Here is a 17,461-nt window from a genome sequence, read left to right as displayed (position 1 = left end):
TGCTCTAAAGGGTTAATACGAACATTTACGACTGAAATGATGAGTCTGACAACAGCAGGTACAGAGAGAGGGGCCACAGTTTTTCAATAGAAAGTGAATTGGAGCCAGAGTCGATGGAGCCGGACGCGCCCATGATCACTTCCTATTTAGAACGTGGCAGCTAGCGGGTTAGCTATGTCCGTTTACATACACAGTCTACGTCTCAGGTCCTCATAAGTCTCTAAATCAACATGTCCAGTGTGCAGCCCCCTCCCCCTTCCCCCTCCCCCCCCCCCCCTCCCCCTTCCCCCCGTGCAGCTCCTCCAACCAAAAATATCTGGCGCCGCCCGTGCTCTGGTCCCGTCCGGCCGTAGCAGATCGAGGTGACACGCTGACTCATCCCGAGGACGTTCATTCTGGTCCCGGAGACAGCTGCTGGTGGACCTCGTGCAGACGGGACTCCACACCGTCGACTCCAGACTATTCATTTTATCATCACAACGTTAATTGAATCGTGACATCTCCGTCCATTTCCTTCCTGTTAGGGCGCCATGGCAACCCCCGGGATAAATTTAGGGATCGGAAAGGATTTAATCTGAAGTGAGTTTTGTAATAAGAGCCAGTGTCGCATCATATTAGACACACGCTGGTAAAGACGGCATCATAACAGTGATCGAAGTGACAGATGCAATATAGAGCCATGCGGGAGATTTTGACCTCTGACCTACACCGAAGTACACCGAAGCAAATGACCCTCGCATCATTTCCTGATATAATAAACCTGTGCTGTCATGTGGGAAAACTGTAAGAACGTGGACGGTGCAGGTTTATAGCAGCGAGCCAACACCATATATCTGAGAAAAACAGATTGAAAGATTTAAACATGGACAGTTTTTTTGCTGTTTTTTTTTTTTTTTACATTGTTTCCATGATTATTTACATTGTAGATTCTCACCGAAGCATCAAAACTACGAATGAACATGTTTAGAATGGAGTAAACAAAAAAATAAACCCTCAAAATGACTCCAAACTTGTTTTAGATTTTAAAAAAAAGTAAAAATATCCTTTACCCTTTGCTTTGAATCCTGTTTTTTTTTTTTTTGTGGCATTTTTTGGCACAGCTGTGACGTGAAAACCATGTCAGGAGCGTAGACTGTGTATGTAAATGGGCAGAGCTAACCTGCTAGCCGCCGCATTCCAAACAGGAAGTGATCATGGTGCTTCTGGCTCCAATTCACTTTACATTGAAAAACTTCTAATTTTAGTCTTAAATGTTTGTATTAACCCTCTACATGACCCTGGTGTTTTTATTTCACTATTGTTTCTGTAAATCAACATATGAACATTAATAACAGACAAATCAGGCGCCTTCTTTCCCCGAGGTCGCTCCTGCTCGTGTTAGCAACAGGTTTGATTAACAACGTTGCTAATCGCCCGCTCTCTGCTAAACCAGCGGAAAGGGGCGTTACCTTCAACAGCCTCACTCCAGATTGGCTCTTTGGTTGCTGTGATACTCGCGGTCAGAACTCAGCTCCAAATTAGCCGCTATAACTGCTAGCGTCGATGAGCTTCTGTTGACTGGAGCTGAACGCTGTGGGTGACGTCACACTCACTTAGTCCACTTCTTCATACAGTCTGTGGTTCAGGAGACTTCATCAGGAGGCTCAGTGAGAGGCCCAGGGTTTGCAGCACCGTCCACAATTCAACTTCAATTAAATTCATTTTATTTTTGTAATGCCCAAAATCACAGTTGTCTCGAAGGGCGTTCATGTTTTGGTTGATGGGGGAAACCGGAGTACCCGGAGGAAACCCATCCAGGCACGGGAAGAGAAACATGAAAAACTCCACACAGAAAGGCCTGGTGACCCGGGGATCGAACCAAACCTTCTGCTGTGAGACATGAGCCACTGAGCCACCGAGATATACACACAAAAACACACAGGAAAATCAAACAACTGGAAAAATCAGACAAAACTAGAAAAATTGGCCAGGCGAGGAGGAGGAGAGCTGGATGAGGAGGAGGAGAGGGAGGCGGGTGGAGGAGGGCCAGGCGGGGAGTTGTGGGTGAAGTGTCTTGCCTAAGGACACAACGACTGAACTTGGTCCGAGCGGGACTCGATCCTCCGACCTTCGGGTTGGGGGACCAACACTGTGCTTTACTTAAGTACAGTACTTTACTACTTGTACTTCGTTCCCTTCACCTCTGTTAATGAAGTCATGTGTTGTAAAGTGTTGTTTTTTGATGGATGTTTGTGTTTTTTCTTAAATCGTCTCTGGAGACTGGACTCATTGATCCGTGCGTTTCTGTTTCAGTCTCGGAGTCGTGTGGAGAATATTTAAGTGTGTTTGTGTCGATATAATTCTGCTGCGTCTCATATTTGTTCCGTGTGAATCCGCCCGGAGCGTTTGGAGGGAGAGGCCTGTCACGCGTGAAGGCCGGGGACACGTGTGCTTAGCGTGTTCTTTGTGCTCTTCTTCGCGAGTTTGAGTTTTCATCTTCATCGTGGAGCGTTTCGTTTGAACAGAAGGCCGAGCGCTTCTCAAAGTTTGTTTCATGTGTGAGCAAATGGCAGCCTTTTTATGAGCAGCAGAAGAAGAAGAAGAAGAAGAAGAAGAAGAAGGAGAAGAAGAAACCTCCCAGGACCCGACTCGTCCAGAGCATCTGAAAAACACAAATGTCAAACCCACAGCTCGGCCAAAATATATTTTCAAGTTTCCTCTGTTATGTTTTTGACTGAAGTTTTCAGGCGACATGTCACAGTGATGGAGTCAGTCATCTGCAGCTCACTGAAAACAACGATTAATGAGGTGGAGCGGGTGTAGAGTCTGGACCAACAAACTACACCCAAAGGACCCTAACCCCAGACCGCCACCTAGAGGACCCTACACCAGACCTACGCCAAGAGGACCCCACCCCCAGACCTACGCCAAGAGGACCCCACCCCCAGACCTACGCCAAGAGGACCCCACCCCCAGACCTACGCCAAGAGGACCCCACCCCCAGACCTCCACCAGGATCATAGTCTGTATAAAGAAGTGGACGAAGTGAGTGTGACGTCACCCACAGCGTTCAGATACGGAGGGAAAAAGTTACTCGAGTAAAAGTATCACATGAAAAAACCTACTCGAGTAACTTTTTACCTCTGTACTTTTACTTAAGCAAAAGTATGATAAAATCTACTTAATTAAAAGTACAGCTACAGAGGTAAAAAGTTACTCGCGTAAAAGTCAAAGTATCACATGAAAAAATCTACTTAAGTAAAAGTACAGAAGTAAAAAGTTACTTGAGTAAAAGTCAAAGTAACACTTGAAAAATCTACTTAAGTAAAAGTACAAATACAGGGGTAAAGAGTTACTCGAGTAAAAGTCAAAGTATCAAATGAAAAAATCTACTGAAGTAAAAGTACAGATATAGTGGTGAAAAGTTACTCAAGTAAAAGTAAAAAAAACATGAAAAAATGACTTTGTCTGGACAAACAAACTACACCTAGAGGACCCCACCCCCAGACCTCCACCTAGAGGACCCCACCCCCAGACCTCCACCAGGATCATAATCTGTATAAAGAAGTGGACGAAGTGAGTGTGACGTCAGGCAAATGAAGCTCATCGAGGCCAGAGCGGTTATAGCGGCGAATTTGGAGACAAACTTCATATTTGGAATTCCGAACACGAGTATCATAGCAACCAAAGAGCCAATCTGGAGCAAAGCTATTCGAGGTAACGCCCCGTCCCACCCGCACCGCTGCTGCTCATGTTCATGTGTTGATTTATGGACACAGTAAATCAAGATAAGTGTGTTCTGTTTGTGGTGGTGTCTACCTGCTGCGATCAGTCTCTTCTGTTATACTTGATCCACGAATTAATCAAATTTCTTTACACACAATTGGCATCTAGTTACTCCCTTAAAGCCCCGGAGCCCTATCCAGCTCCCAAACGCTTAGTATTTCGTGGATTAAAAGCCCGTTTTCGCTAGCTTCATCCTGAGCTAGCCTCGTCAACTAGCATCATGGCTCGACCTTCCTCCGCTTCGTTTGCTCTGTCCTGCTCAAGATGTCACATGTGGAGTCAGAATCCTGCCTACTCTCACCAGAAATGCAAACAAATAATTATAACAACGTCTTTATAATCTACTCGAGCGATGGACCAAAACCTGGAGAGTGGACTTTTGTATCAGAGACGACCACAGACCACAGGACAGTCCTTCTGACAAATCTCCGTCCACCAGGGGGCAGATGTTACATAAGACGACTCCAGGAAGCAAAAGCTGTGAGAAAACATCACAAAGAATATAATAAAATAAGATAAGATAAGATAAGATATGCCTTTATTAGTCCCACAGTGGGGAAATTCCAGTATTGCACCGCACAGTTAAAGAACAGAAGGAAAATGGTACATGCAATAAAACAAGATAATAGATAAATAGCTTAAAATAATTAAAAAATAAACTAAAAATAGACTCTAATATAACATACTTCAGTGCTAAAGATCTCACTGGTGTTAGCCTCCAGGGATAGTGGGCTGGTGTTATAAGTGGTAATCGTGACATCAGGATCGAAAAAGTGGTGATATTTTGGGTGAATATGGAATAGAAATAGAAGAGAATTGATCAAACTTGTATCTGAGAATATACATAAAACAAAAGTGGAAAGATTATTTGAGATTTTCCAGGGCGTAGATCAGTTATCAGCCACAACAGCAAAAGAATATCAGATACTGGCAGAGGTGGTAGTAAAGTACTGTACTTTTACTGTGGATACTTTGTACTTATGTACCAGGGCTGAAGTCTAAACCAGGTCTAAACATGGACTGAACCAGGACTGAACCAGGACTAAACCAGGTCTAAACCAGGGCTAAACCAGGTCTAAACATGGACTGAACCAGGACTGAACCAGGTCTGAACCAGGTCTGAACCAGGTCTAAACATGGACTGAAGCAGGACTGAAGCAGGACTAAACCAGGTCTGAACCAGGTCTGAACCAGGTCTGAACCAGGTCTAAACCAGGTCTAAACCAGGTCTAAACCAGGACTAAACCAGGTCCAAACCAGGTCTAAACCAGGTCTAAACATGGACTGAAGCAGGACTGAAGCAGGACTAAACCAGGGCTAAACCAGGGCTAAACCAGGACTAAACCAGGACTAAACACGGACTAAACCAGGACTAGATTTTGTCATGCGATACTTTTACTTTTACTTGAGTATCTGTACTTTTACTTTACTAAACCAGAGCAGTAACTAGGAGCACGTCTGGAGGAGTGAATCACCAAAACAGTGTTGGCTCTACATGTTTTTGTGTGAAATCAGGAGAATGACACAAGCCGCCAAAACTCCAACCAAAATCTGAAGCCCGGCTCTATGCAGTGGGCGTATCCGGAAGGGCATCTGGCATAATTCAATGACAAAGTGTAAAAAGCCAATTTGGGAACGGTTTTGTCTGACTTTTTTTTTCGAGATGCTTTTTTAAGAGTCTTGTTGAAATACCATCAGAACATATTTGTCCCAGTCTAAGTCTTGGGTTTCACTAAAGATTTTAAAATGAAACGATGCCAAAACAAGAACGGACTGTATTTTAAAGCAAGACATTATGGTAGTTGCGCTGGTAATTACTGGTACTTTCTGTGGTACTTACTACTGTTTGGACTGGTAATTACTGGTACTTTCTGGTACTTACTACTGTTTGTACTGGTAATTACTGGTACTTTCTGTGGTACTTACAGCGTTGCTAAGCACTCGCTCCCTGCTAAACCAGCGGTGCGGGCAGGAAGTGGCGTTAGCTTTAACAGGCTCGCTCCTGATTGGCTCTTTGGTTGCTATGATACTCGCAGTCGGAATTCCAAATATGAAACTCTGCTCCAAATTAGCCGCTATAACCGCTAGCCTCGATGCGCTTCATTTGACTGAACGCTGTGGGTGACGTCGCACTCGCTCAGTTCACTTCTTTACACAGTCTATGTGTGTGTCCAACATTTAAAAGTCATCAGATAGAGAGATAAGAGGCGGAGCGGCGCTGACATAATGACTCTGTCGATATTCACCGAGTACAGTAAACACAGGGCTAACGGCAAACACATCACCGATCGATTTACGACGCCAACTCACAAATCACACCGCACCGTTAGCTAATCCTCCAAATAAAAGATTTCAGATTTACACCTCGTAAACTCAAAGCAGATTAATGAGTCCTTAAACTGACCTTTGACCTCGTATCCTGAAAATTCCCATTGCTGTGTTTCAGATGACTTCACAGGATTCTTTAGGCCCTTAATATTTAAAACAGATGAGGGCAGATAAAATGAATATTATTAAAATGCAGTTTTTTTGTTGTTGGACAGTGAGTTCTTGGGTCTAGTCACTGATAGAAATGATCAGGTTCAACATTTGTGCTTTTACCTTCTAGATATTTCATGGTGAAGTACAATGTCATCAATAGGGAAAACTGTCTCTTGCGCCCCCATCTGGAAGTACGACGTCGTCACATTTTAGAATCTGCAAACCACCAATATGAGGTTATGCAGTGACATCATTTTAATCGAAAAATGCCCCTCAACAGCAACAGAGAGCAGGTTTTTAAAGGTCCTATATTACACAAAATTGACTCTTCTGAGGTTCAAGTCATGTTATAATGTTGTTACCTCCTCAAAACAGACCTAGAGTTGTGTTTTGTTTCATTATTATTAATCTGTCCTCATCTCCAAAGCTCAAAATGCTCTGTTTCACCTCGTGATGTCATGAAGTGGTAGTTTTCAAGTTCCTCCTTTTACCTTTAGCTCAGTAGAGACCACAGTCTGTATAAAGACGTGGACTAAGTGAGTGCGACATTATCCACAGCGTTCAGCTCCAGTCAAATGAAGCGCATCGAGGCTAGCGGTTAAAGCGGCTAATTTGGAGCAAGTTTCATATTTGGAATTCCAGTCACGAGTATCATAGCAACCAAAGAGCCAATCAGGAGCGAGGCTGTTGAAGGTAACGCCCCTTTCCGTCCACACCGCTGGTTTAGCAGAGAGCGGACGCTTAGCAACACTGTCAATCAAACCTGTTGCTAACGCTAGCAGGAGCGAACTCGGGGAAAGAAGGCGCCTGATTTGTCTGTTATTAATGTTCATATTTTGATTTACAGACACAATAGTGAAATAAAAACCCCAGGATCATGTAGAGGGTTAATACGAACATTTAAGAACAAAATGAGTCTGACAGCAGCAGGGACAGAGACAGGACACAGTTTTTCAGTGTAAAGTAAATTGGAGAGTCAGTGGAGCAGGAAGTGCACCCATGATCACTTTCTATTTGGACCGCGGCGGCTAGCAGGTTAGCTATGTCCATTTATATAAACAGTCCATGGTAGAGATGGGCAATTCCAGAGCTGAAATGATCCAAATGATTCTAGAAATGAAGGTGTGTGGAGTTTAAAAACGCAGTGGAGCACTTCCTGTATCACCACATGATGACATCACAAGGTGGAACAGCGCGTTTTCAGTTTGTGATGAGGAGACGACATGAATCTAGGTCAGGTTGAGTTGGTTGGTGATAATAAACTTGTGAAACTTGTTCTTTTCCAAAAATGCCCCTGGACTTTCTCACTGAGGCAGAACTATGGGCAGAACAGACAAAATGTGTTTCTTTGATTCTTTGGCCTAATTTTTGTCGATGGAGCTGTTGTTTTTTAGCTCTAATTAGCGTTAAACGGCAAAATGGAAACTGAAAGTAGTCTCTCTGTTGTTGCTGTGACGACAGGAGGAGATAACGGACACTTCAACTCACTCAAACAAACTCAAAAAAGGAGAACCTGAGGAGAACCACAATGAAGGAGAGATCCACTCCAAGGACTGAACCAGGACTGAACCAGGACTGAACCAGGATTGAACCAAGACTAAGCCAAGAGAGAACTAGGAGTGAACTAGGACTAAACCAGGACTAAATCAGGACTGGAAAACAGGATTAGACCAGGACTGGAACAGGACTAAACCAGGACTAGACCAGGACTTAAACCAGGACTAAAACCAGGACTTAAACCAGGACTTAAACCAGGACTTAAACCAGGACAGGACCAGGACTTAAACCAGGACTAGACCAGGACTAGACCAGGACTGGACCAGGACTGGACCAGGACTGGACCAGGACTGGACCAGGACTAAACCAGGACTTAAACCAGGACTAGACCAGGACTAAAACCAGGACTAAAACCAGGACTAGACCAGGACTTAAACCAGGACTTAAACCAGGACTTAAATCAGGACTAGACCAGGACTGGACAAGGACTAAACCAGGACTGGACCAGGATGGACAGGCTGCAGATGTTTTCAGGACTAATCCAGTTCCATTTGCAGATGCAGTTCAAGTCTGTAGATCCAGAGCCACTCAACTTGTCTCCATGGAGATGTCAGTGATTTGCCAGGATTGTTCCACACTACGGCATTAAACTTATCCATCTCAAAAATGGAATTGAGTACTGTAAATGCAGAATGGATAAATGCATACAGAGCTTTTCCACCTTAAAGTCCCTCAAAGCGTTTTACACTGACACTGGGGGCGACGTGGGTGTCCATCAGTGTCTTGCCCAAGGACACAACAACAGTATTCACATGTGGGAGCTAGTTCTGACCGTTTAATCGATGTTTAAATGGGGATTTGAACCGCCAACCTTCAGATCAGCGGACAAACACTCGCCCACAAACCTCACATCTGTATCTGCACCACTAATGTCCTTGGGAAGTTGTCCGTCTCTGGTGAATTCCACACGAGTTAGAAAACAAAGCTGGAAACAAGAACATGTAAATCAATCAAAATGAAACGACAACAGCTCATCGGACAGTTAGTCATTATGTGCCATTCACAAAGAGCCGCCACCGTCTCGTCTCGCGGCTCTGACAACGCACCATTACATGATGTTTTTGTGGAGGGTTTGAAGACGCTCGAGGGACGGGAGGAAAACTGTGTCTTTAAACCGTTAAGAGTCGAGTTAAGTTTTATTATTTGATTATAGACGTGTTGACAAAGGATAAAAAAACAACCAATTTTGGAGGAAACTTTGAAATCAGCAGAGAACATCAAGGAGACAGTGTTGTTTTTCTCTATATGTTTTGTTTAAACTAAGCTTTCAGTTTAATAACAGAGGAAATGAGCAAACAGAGACTTTAATCGTAGTCGCCGCTTAGGGCTAAACAAGATCAGTGATTTAACCAACCACAGACTGTGCGGGAGCGACCTCAGGGGAAAAAAAGCGCCTGATTTGTCTGTTATTAATGTTCATATCTTGATTTACAGACACAATAGTGAAATAAAAACCCCAGGATCATGTAGAGGGTTAATACGAACATTTAAGACCAAAATGATGAGTCTGACAGCAGCAGAGACAGAGAGAGGGGGGCGACAGTTTTTCAATAGAAAGTGAATTGGAGCCAGAGTCGATGGAGTCGGAGTCACACCCATGATCACTTCCTGTTTGGGACGCGGCAGCTAGCAGGTTAGCTATGTCCATTTATGTAAACAGTGTATGGACTAACCAAAAGTAAGAAAATCCAACAGTGGAACAGACATTGGTCAATAACAGATTCACCAGTGTTCATAGAAAACAAGTGAATGGAGAAGTGTCCCAGAGCGCCCCCTGTCCTCAGACCCTCCTCCTGCAGGAACCACTGTCCCAGAGCGCCCCCTGTCCTCAGACCCTCCTCCTGCAGGAAACACTCACAAAAATCCAGTGGGAAAAAGACAAACCTCGAGGAGATTCACAGTGAAGGAGAGATCCACTCCCATGGACTAAACCAGGACTAAACCAGGACTGAACAAAACTGAACCGGGACTAAACCAGGGCTAAACCAGGACTGAACAAGCGCTAAACTGGGACTAAACTGGGACTAAACCAGGGCTAAACAAGGGCTAGACGAGGACTAAACCAGGACTAAACCAGGACTGAACAAGTGCTAAACCGGGACTAAAGCGTGACTGAACCAGGACTAAAGCAGTGCTGGACCAGGACTAAACCAGGACTAAACCAGGGCTAAACCGGGACTAAACCAGGACTAAACCAGGACTAAACCAGGACTGAACCAGGACTAAAGCAGTGCTGGACCAGGACTAAACCAAAAATAAACCAGGTCTAAACCAGGACTAAACCAGGTCTAAACCAGGTCTAAACCAGGTCTAAACCAGGACTAAACCAGGTCTAAACCAGGATAAACCAGGTCTAAACCAGGATAAACCAGGTCTAAACCAGGATAAACCAGGTCTAAACCAGGTCTAAACCAGGACTAAACCAGGTCTAAACCAGGTCTAAACAGGCTCCAGACATGTGCAGCACTAATGCAGATCCATTTGCAGATAAAACTGAAACTTAAACCAAAACATCTTTGCTTCTCTCAAACCATCTGATATTGACCGTCTCCATATTAAAAATGCATGTTAACAATACCACGCTGTGTTTGTGATGATCGTGTTTAAGTGCCAGTCTCACTCCAGCCTCTCCACATCCAAACCCGGCATAATGCGCTGTGTACACGAGCGTTAGCATTAAACATTTAGCCTTTTTAACTTTCCTGCGTCTCATTTTGCGCCTGTAACGAGGAGCCGAGGCTGCTTCATAATCACACTGTGCAAATTTAGCCCTCGCGCCTCATTAATTCTATGCGTTTATGTGCCAAAAGGTGACCGCTCTTAAACCTCCATCTCACGCGCGCACACGGACGCATCCAAAGTGTTAATCTCTCCATCTCCGTCTCCATCTCCACCTCTCCTCCTCTCTTTAAAGTGCCTGCTCTGTATTCCCCGCTCTCCTTTCTCTTTCTATCTGAAGTCGGAAGCTAATGAAGACCAGAGAGACTTGTAATCAAAGTCTGTGGGCACGCGGAGGAAGACGCCATTTCAGACGCGAAACACGTCATTGTGACAGGGACAATTTGGCTTTGTGTTTTCAAAAGTCAGAGTTTGTTTGATGTGAGGAATTAACAAGGGAGGAGACCTAAATCTGACTAAAGTGCATAACTCGGGGCTTTGTAGGCGCCGATTGTAGCTGATAGTCAAGACGCTGCTGTTGAACATAAGCCGGAGGAGCGTTTGTGCCAGTCCTGATCAGAGGTCGAGGGTGAAGAAGTAAAAGGAGTAAAGTACTGGACTTAAGTACGTGGATTTGAGGTTTATAATTCAAATATATATAGTTGGATTAGAGATGCCAAGGTGAAACGGTTAAGCAGTAATTGGGATTAAGGTAAGAACTCGCTTAAAACAAAATTAGAGGCAATCGGGGTGAAATTAATTCAATGGAAATTACAAAAAAGTGAACTTAAGTGTAAAATTTGTGTGTTTTTTTGTTTGTTTGTTTTGTTTTAATCTGGTATAGCGACGTTTCAGTGGTTTCAGGAGATGTTTCAGTTTCCAAAACACCCTGAACGAAAGACGAATTACACCGTCTGGAATAGTAATGTAGACATGAAGTTCAGGATGGAAGAGTCCGAGTCTGTGCAGTGGTGGAAGGGAATGAAGTACAAGTAGTAAAGTCCTGTACTTGAGTTGAATTTTCAGGTATCTGTACTTTACTTAAGTACATTTACGGTGGATACTTTTTACTTTTACTTCAGTACATTTGAGAGCAGTATCTGTACTTTCTACTCCACTACATTTTTGAACAGGATTGAAAAGTACAAAGTACTTTTCATATGATTTGAAGGAGTATTTTTACCATGTTCATCGAAACATCCTGACTAAAGTTTTCGAGTTCAAGCTTCGACTTTGAGCCAAACAAAAATAAAAAGACAAAATTCAGAAGAAAAATGTAAAACTGCTTTGACGACAATATTTATCATTTTAAATCAGTATCTGTACATTTACACTTTAACAAATGAACAACAGTTGTGTGAAATACTTTTACTCTTAAAGTACAATTTTCAGTGGGGGCTTTAATACTTTTACTTGAGTAGATTTTCTCATGTGATATTTTAATTTTTACTTGAGTAACCTCTGTATCTGTACTTTTCCTTAAGTAACAGAATGGAGTACTTGACCCGTGGTCCTGATCATGACTAATCTAAATGTATAAATCTGTATAAACAGAGTGGAGAGTGTACACAGCGCGTATATGAGGCTGAAACATAAACTGATAAACACAGCGCTGGTCTGAAGTCTCAGAGTTTGGACGAGCTCCAGACTCGGCTGAATTTCAAAATGCTGAGAGTGGAGCTTCGGGTAATGGAGAGTCAAGATAAAGTTTTGTTTTTCTGTCGAGGGAACTTCTGGTGTAAACAGCTTAGTGAGGCTGTAAAACTGGAAATGTGAACCAGGAACCAGCATAAAACCAGAGCAGCTATGATGAATGGTCTGATCATAAAACCAGAATGGAGTCATTCTGTGATGTTTGGAGAGATGGACAAGTGTAGAGTATAAAGACAATTAAAGGAAACGATGTGGTCATTACACAAGATCATGACCATTGGTGAGGACTAAACCAGGACTAAACCAGGACTAAACCAGGACTAAACCAGGACTAAACCTGGACTAAACCTGGACTAAACCAGGACTAAACCTGGACTAAACCTGGACTAAACCAGGACTAAACCAGGACTAAACCAGGACTAAACCAGGACTAAACCAGGACTAAACCTGGACTAAACCTGGACTAAACCTGGACTAGACCTGGACTAGACCTGGACTAGACCAGGACTAGACCAGGACTAGACCAGGACTAAACCAGGACTAAACCAGGACTAAACCAGGACTAAATCCAGGAATGTAGATTGACCGGCAAATCGAGAGCTTTGCCTTTGGACTCAGCTCTTTCTTCACCATAACAGGCCGATACAGTGACCACATCACAGCAGACACTGCACCGATCCAACTGTCAATCTCACGCTCCATCCTTCTCTCCCCTTTTTCTGGTCAAGAACCATGGCCTCGGATTTGGAGGAGCTGATTTTCATCCCAGCCACTTCACACTTGGCTCAAACTGCCCCACTACCTGCTGCAGGTCCTGCTCGATGAAGACTCTGGCTCTGAACCGGACCCCCCCCCCCCCCAGCCCCAGAACTGCACCTGGAAATTCTGTCCATAAGAATAATGAACAGAACCGATGACAAAGAACTCATTTCAACATGCAGTTGAAATAAGTTTCTTCCGTAGGGTGGCTGGGCGCTCCCTTAGAGAGGGTGAGGAGCTCAGTCACACGGGAGGAGCTCGGAGTAGAGCGACTGTGCTCAAGCCAGTGTCCCACCGGGAGAAGGCCTCAAGGAAGGTCCAGGACACGTTGGAGGGACTGTGTCTCTCGGCTGCCTTGGGAACGCCTTGGGGTCCCACTGGAGGAGCCAGAAGAAGTGTCTGGGGTGAGCAAAGTCTGGAAGTCCTCGCTTAGATTGAAGATTAGATTTGCTACTAATACTCCACCCACAAAGTATTAAATCGTCTTTGTACCACAAGCCTCTTGTATCACAGGTTACATCTAGAACATTTGTTTTCTGATCTGTTCTAATGTCGTTTCCTCGTCACAAACAGACCTGGAGTTGTGTTTTTTGTTTCATTCACACATGTTTAACACACAAACCCTGCAGATTTAGGCTGAGTTTTTCTTCTCTCAAACAAAAAACACTCTGTTCCACCTTGTGATGTCATCATGTGGTAATACAGGAAGTGCTCCACTGTGTTTTTAAACTCCACACATGTTCACTAGAATCATTTCGATCATTTCAGCCAATCTCATTGCCAATCTACTATTGAACTAAAGGTAAAAGGAGCTGTCAACTTGAAAACTACCACTTGATGACATCACAAGGTGGAACAGAGCATTTCACTTTAGAGATGTAGACAGAAACATGTGTGAATGAAACAAAACACAACTCCAGGTCTGTTTTTGAGGAGGAAACGGCATTAGAACATGGTTTACAGCTCTTAAGTGTCCATTTTGCGTAATATAGGACCATAAACCACATGGTAGTTGTGAGACCACGTTCCAGTCTTTAAACAGTATGTTATTTTTGATTTCTTTCGAGGAGGACTCCGTGTTTTCCTAGAAGCGTTCATACCAGCCTCTCAGGGGACGCGCGCTCTTGTAGGAGGAACTTGAATACGTCTGAGTTCACTTTCCAGCCCAGAGTTTTGAGCATAATGAGCGTTCTTCTTCCAGTCGTCGCCGGGAGAGTCTCACTGGGTAAATGTCGTCAAACCAGAGGAGAGCAACTATGATAAATGGTAAAATTTGCAGAACTGTTCAAATGCGTTGTGGGTGAGGGATTAACTTTGGATCTTGGAGCTGACAGGACCTGGGCCGTTTTGAAAAGTGGTTCAGTGGATGAGGTGATGGAGTTATGAGGCAGCTCCGCAGGGACGATGACAAATGAAGAGAAAAGAGAGGAAACTTCAGATCATAACCTGTGAGGACTGCGACGGAGCCAATGCGGTTTGTGGCACTGAGCCTATCCCGCAATTGTAAAGAAATACTGCACAGATTTGGTAAATAGACACATTTTTCCACCGTCAAGACAAAGCGCTTTACATCAAGGAACCACCACAGACTGCGTAAAGAAGTGGATTAAGTGAAAGTGACGCCGCTTCTGCCGCAACGCTGGTTTGGCTTAGCAACGCTGTCAATCAAACCGGTTGCTAACGCTTACGGGAGTGACCTCTGGGATAGATTTGTCTGTTATTAACGTTCATATCTTGATTTACAGACACAATAGTGAAATAAAAACCCCAGGATCACGTAGAGGGTTAATACAAACATTTAAGACCAAAATTATGAGTTTGACAGCAGCAGGTACAGAGAGAGGACACAGTTTTTCAATAGAAAGTGAATTGAAGCCAGAGTGAGTTGCCATTGTACGTGTATCATTTTGACGCTAGACTTTCCGTACTAAGAAATGGATATTGGTTTATGTTTTACAGGCAAAAAACTGTGCTCCTTCTGTGGCCTGCTGTGGCTCTTATATATATTCTCAATTTCTTGCGATTAAATTCTAAAATTAGTAGCTCTCTGACATTTCTGTTTCGTAAAGCTAACACGAGAGGAAAAAAAGTTGGAGACTATAGGAACCACTCATAAGTCACATCAGAAGTTCATACACCAGCGTACGCAACACAGAGGGTGAGGGGGGGTTAAGTGTCTTGCCCAAGGACACAACAGCGTTCATCTGTGGGAGTTGGAATCACATCGGCGACCTGTGGGCAAGTGGATTTTTATGTCCAGAGCGGGACTTGAACTGTCAACCTTCAGATCAGTGGAAAAACGCTCAACCGACTGAGGTGTGTTCTAATGTTGAGTTGCGTTTTGTTTCATTCACACATGTTTAACACACAAACCCTGTTCTTCTCCCAAACTGGAAAAAAAACCAAAAACACACACTCTGTTCCACCTTGTGATGTCATCATGTGGCGATACAGGAAGTGCTCCACACACCTTCATTTCTAGAATCATTTGGATCATTTCAGTTCTGGAATTGCCAAATCTACTACTGAACGAAAGGTAAAAGGAGCTGTTAAACCAGTCGAAAACTACCACTTGATGACATCACAAGGTGGAACGGAGCATTTTGAGCTTTGGAGATGTAACAGACTAATAATAAAGTGTAACTCAAACATGTGTGAATGAAACAAAACACAACTCCAGGTCTGTTTTTGAAGTAACAGCATTAGAACATGACTTAAAGCTACAAGAGCTAATTTTGCCTAATATAGGAGCTTTAAGCAGCCGCTCTCTCAGCTGTTCCAGTGTCCAGCAGAAAAGCGTGTGATTCAAAGATGGCCGCTCCTCCAGACAGATGTTATCACACCTCCTTCCAATTAACGGAGTGACCACCGTGTCCGGCCTGTTTCAATTGACAGTGTCTTGTTCTGTACAGCTGATAATGAGGTCGGGGTTCTGAGTCGCCAGATAACACAAGTTACAACCTGTTTACATAACACGTGACATCAGAGCGTCTCGTTTATCGCGGGGGTCACGTTCTAAAAATAACCCGCAATAGACGAAATTCAAGAAGTATCAGCCTTATTTTTTACAATTATTCTCTGTTTTTGTCTGTAAAACCCCTCACCACACACTTTATACACTTTTCTCACACAGGCGTTAACATTTTCTCACATTTCTCTCTCGTTTAAACTCTCTCAAAGTTCAAACCTTCGTAGGCGTCTTTGTCGGTGCAGAACGTTTCATCGACATTGTGGGTTTTGTCGGGGAGAAAACAAATTGCAAACGTACAGCACTTCAGAGTCACACTGCGATCCAACGTTTATGTAAATTTGTCTGAACACATTCTGTACTGGACAGGAGACACGGCACGGAGGAGACTGATGGACAATGGTCTACAGTCCAACAGCCAATCAGGACGCACGACACAATGGTCTACAGTCCAACAGCCAATCAGGACGCACGACACAATGGTCTACAGTCCAACAGCCAATCAGGACGCACGACACAATGGTCTACAGTCCAACAGCCAATCAGGACGCACGACACAATGGTCTACAGTCCAACAGCCAATCAGGACGCACAACACAATGGGTGTGTATGTGTGTGTGTGTGTGTGTGTGAGTGTGTGTGTGTGTGACCCTGTCTGGTGTCAAACCCTCAGTGGCTCAGATGAATGTTCCGTCTGAGGCAGAGACAGAAATCATGATTTATTTTGTCTCGTGTTTCAGGATTGGGACGAGTTTTTCTCTAGAAAGTACTGTACTGCTATAATACAGAAGGATTTAAACAGTACTGGCAGCGGCGGAAGTACAGAGTTTTGTTTGTTACTTAAGTAAAAGTATAGATACCGGAGCAAAAAATGCAAAGTAAAAGTATCACATGAAAAAAACTGACTTAATTAAAAGTATCCGTTTAACTTTTTATTGTTTAAGTAAATTTTTAAAGTACTTCACATAGATTTTGAGGTTTTATAAAACTTCAAATGTGGTGATTTTGATAAAGATTTGAGCCGAGTTTTGTTCAACAGAAACATTTGAATCGATCGAGAGTACTTTACTCCTTGTACTTGGTTAGAATATAAGTCGCTCTGGAGTATAAGTCGCACCAGCCAAAAAAATGCACAATAATGAAGAAAAAAACATATTTAAGTCGGATTTTTTGGCGAAATTTATTTTACAAAATCTGAGACCAAGAACAAACATTTTATCTTTAAAGAAAAATTATAATAAAAACAATAAAATGTGGAACAACAGGCTGAATATCAGTACATCACGCTAACGTAACATTTATATTTATTCAGCTCCATGAAGCACAGACAGAACTGAACACGTGTCTGGTTTGTTAACGTAAGATATTAACAACTGAACAACTCCACCAACTCCAGAGGAAGATTAAGTGTCGTTTCCTCTTCCTTGTGGCTGTCATACTGGTACAAGTCTAGAGCGCCCCCTACAGTCGACAATAACGAACATGTTAAATTATATATTTTAATAATTTCACATATAAGTCGCACCCCCGAACAAATTATGAAAAAATTGACACTTATAGTCCAGAAAATACGGTACATGGATATTAAAAACGTGTAGCCTATATGAGATGGGAAAAATA

Source organism: Periophthalmus magnuspinnatus, chromosome 11, assembly GCF_009829125.3.
Source record: "Periophthalmus magnuspinnatus isolate fPerMag1 chromosome 11, fPerMag1.2.pri, whole genome shotgun sequence".
Lineage (NCBI taxonomy): Eukaryota > Metazoa > Chordata > Actinopteri > Gobiiformes > Gobiidae > Periophthalmus > Periophthalmus magnuspinnatus.
Note: the sequence above shows the minus strand (reverse complement) of the source record.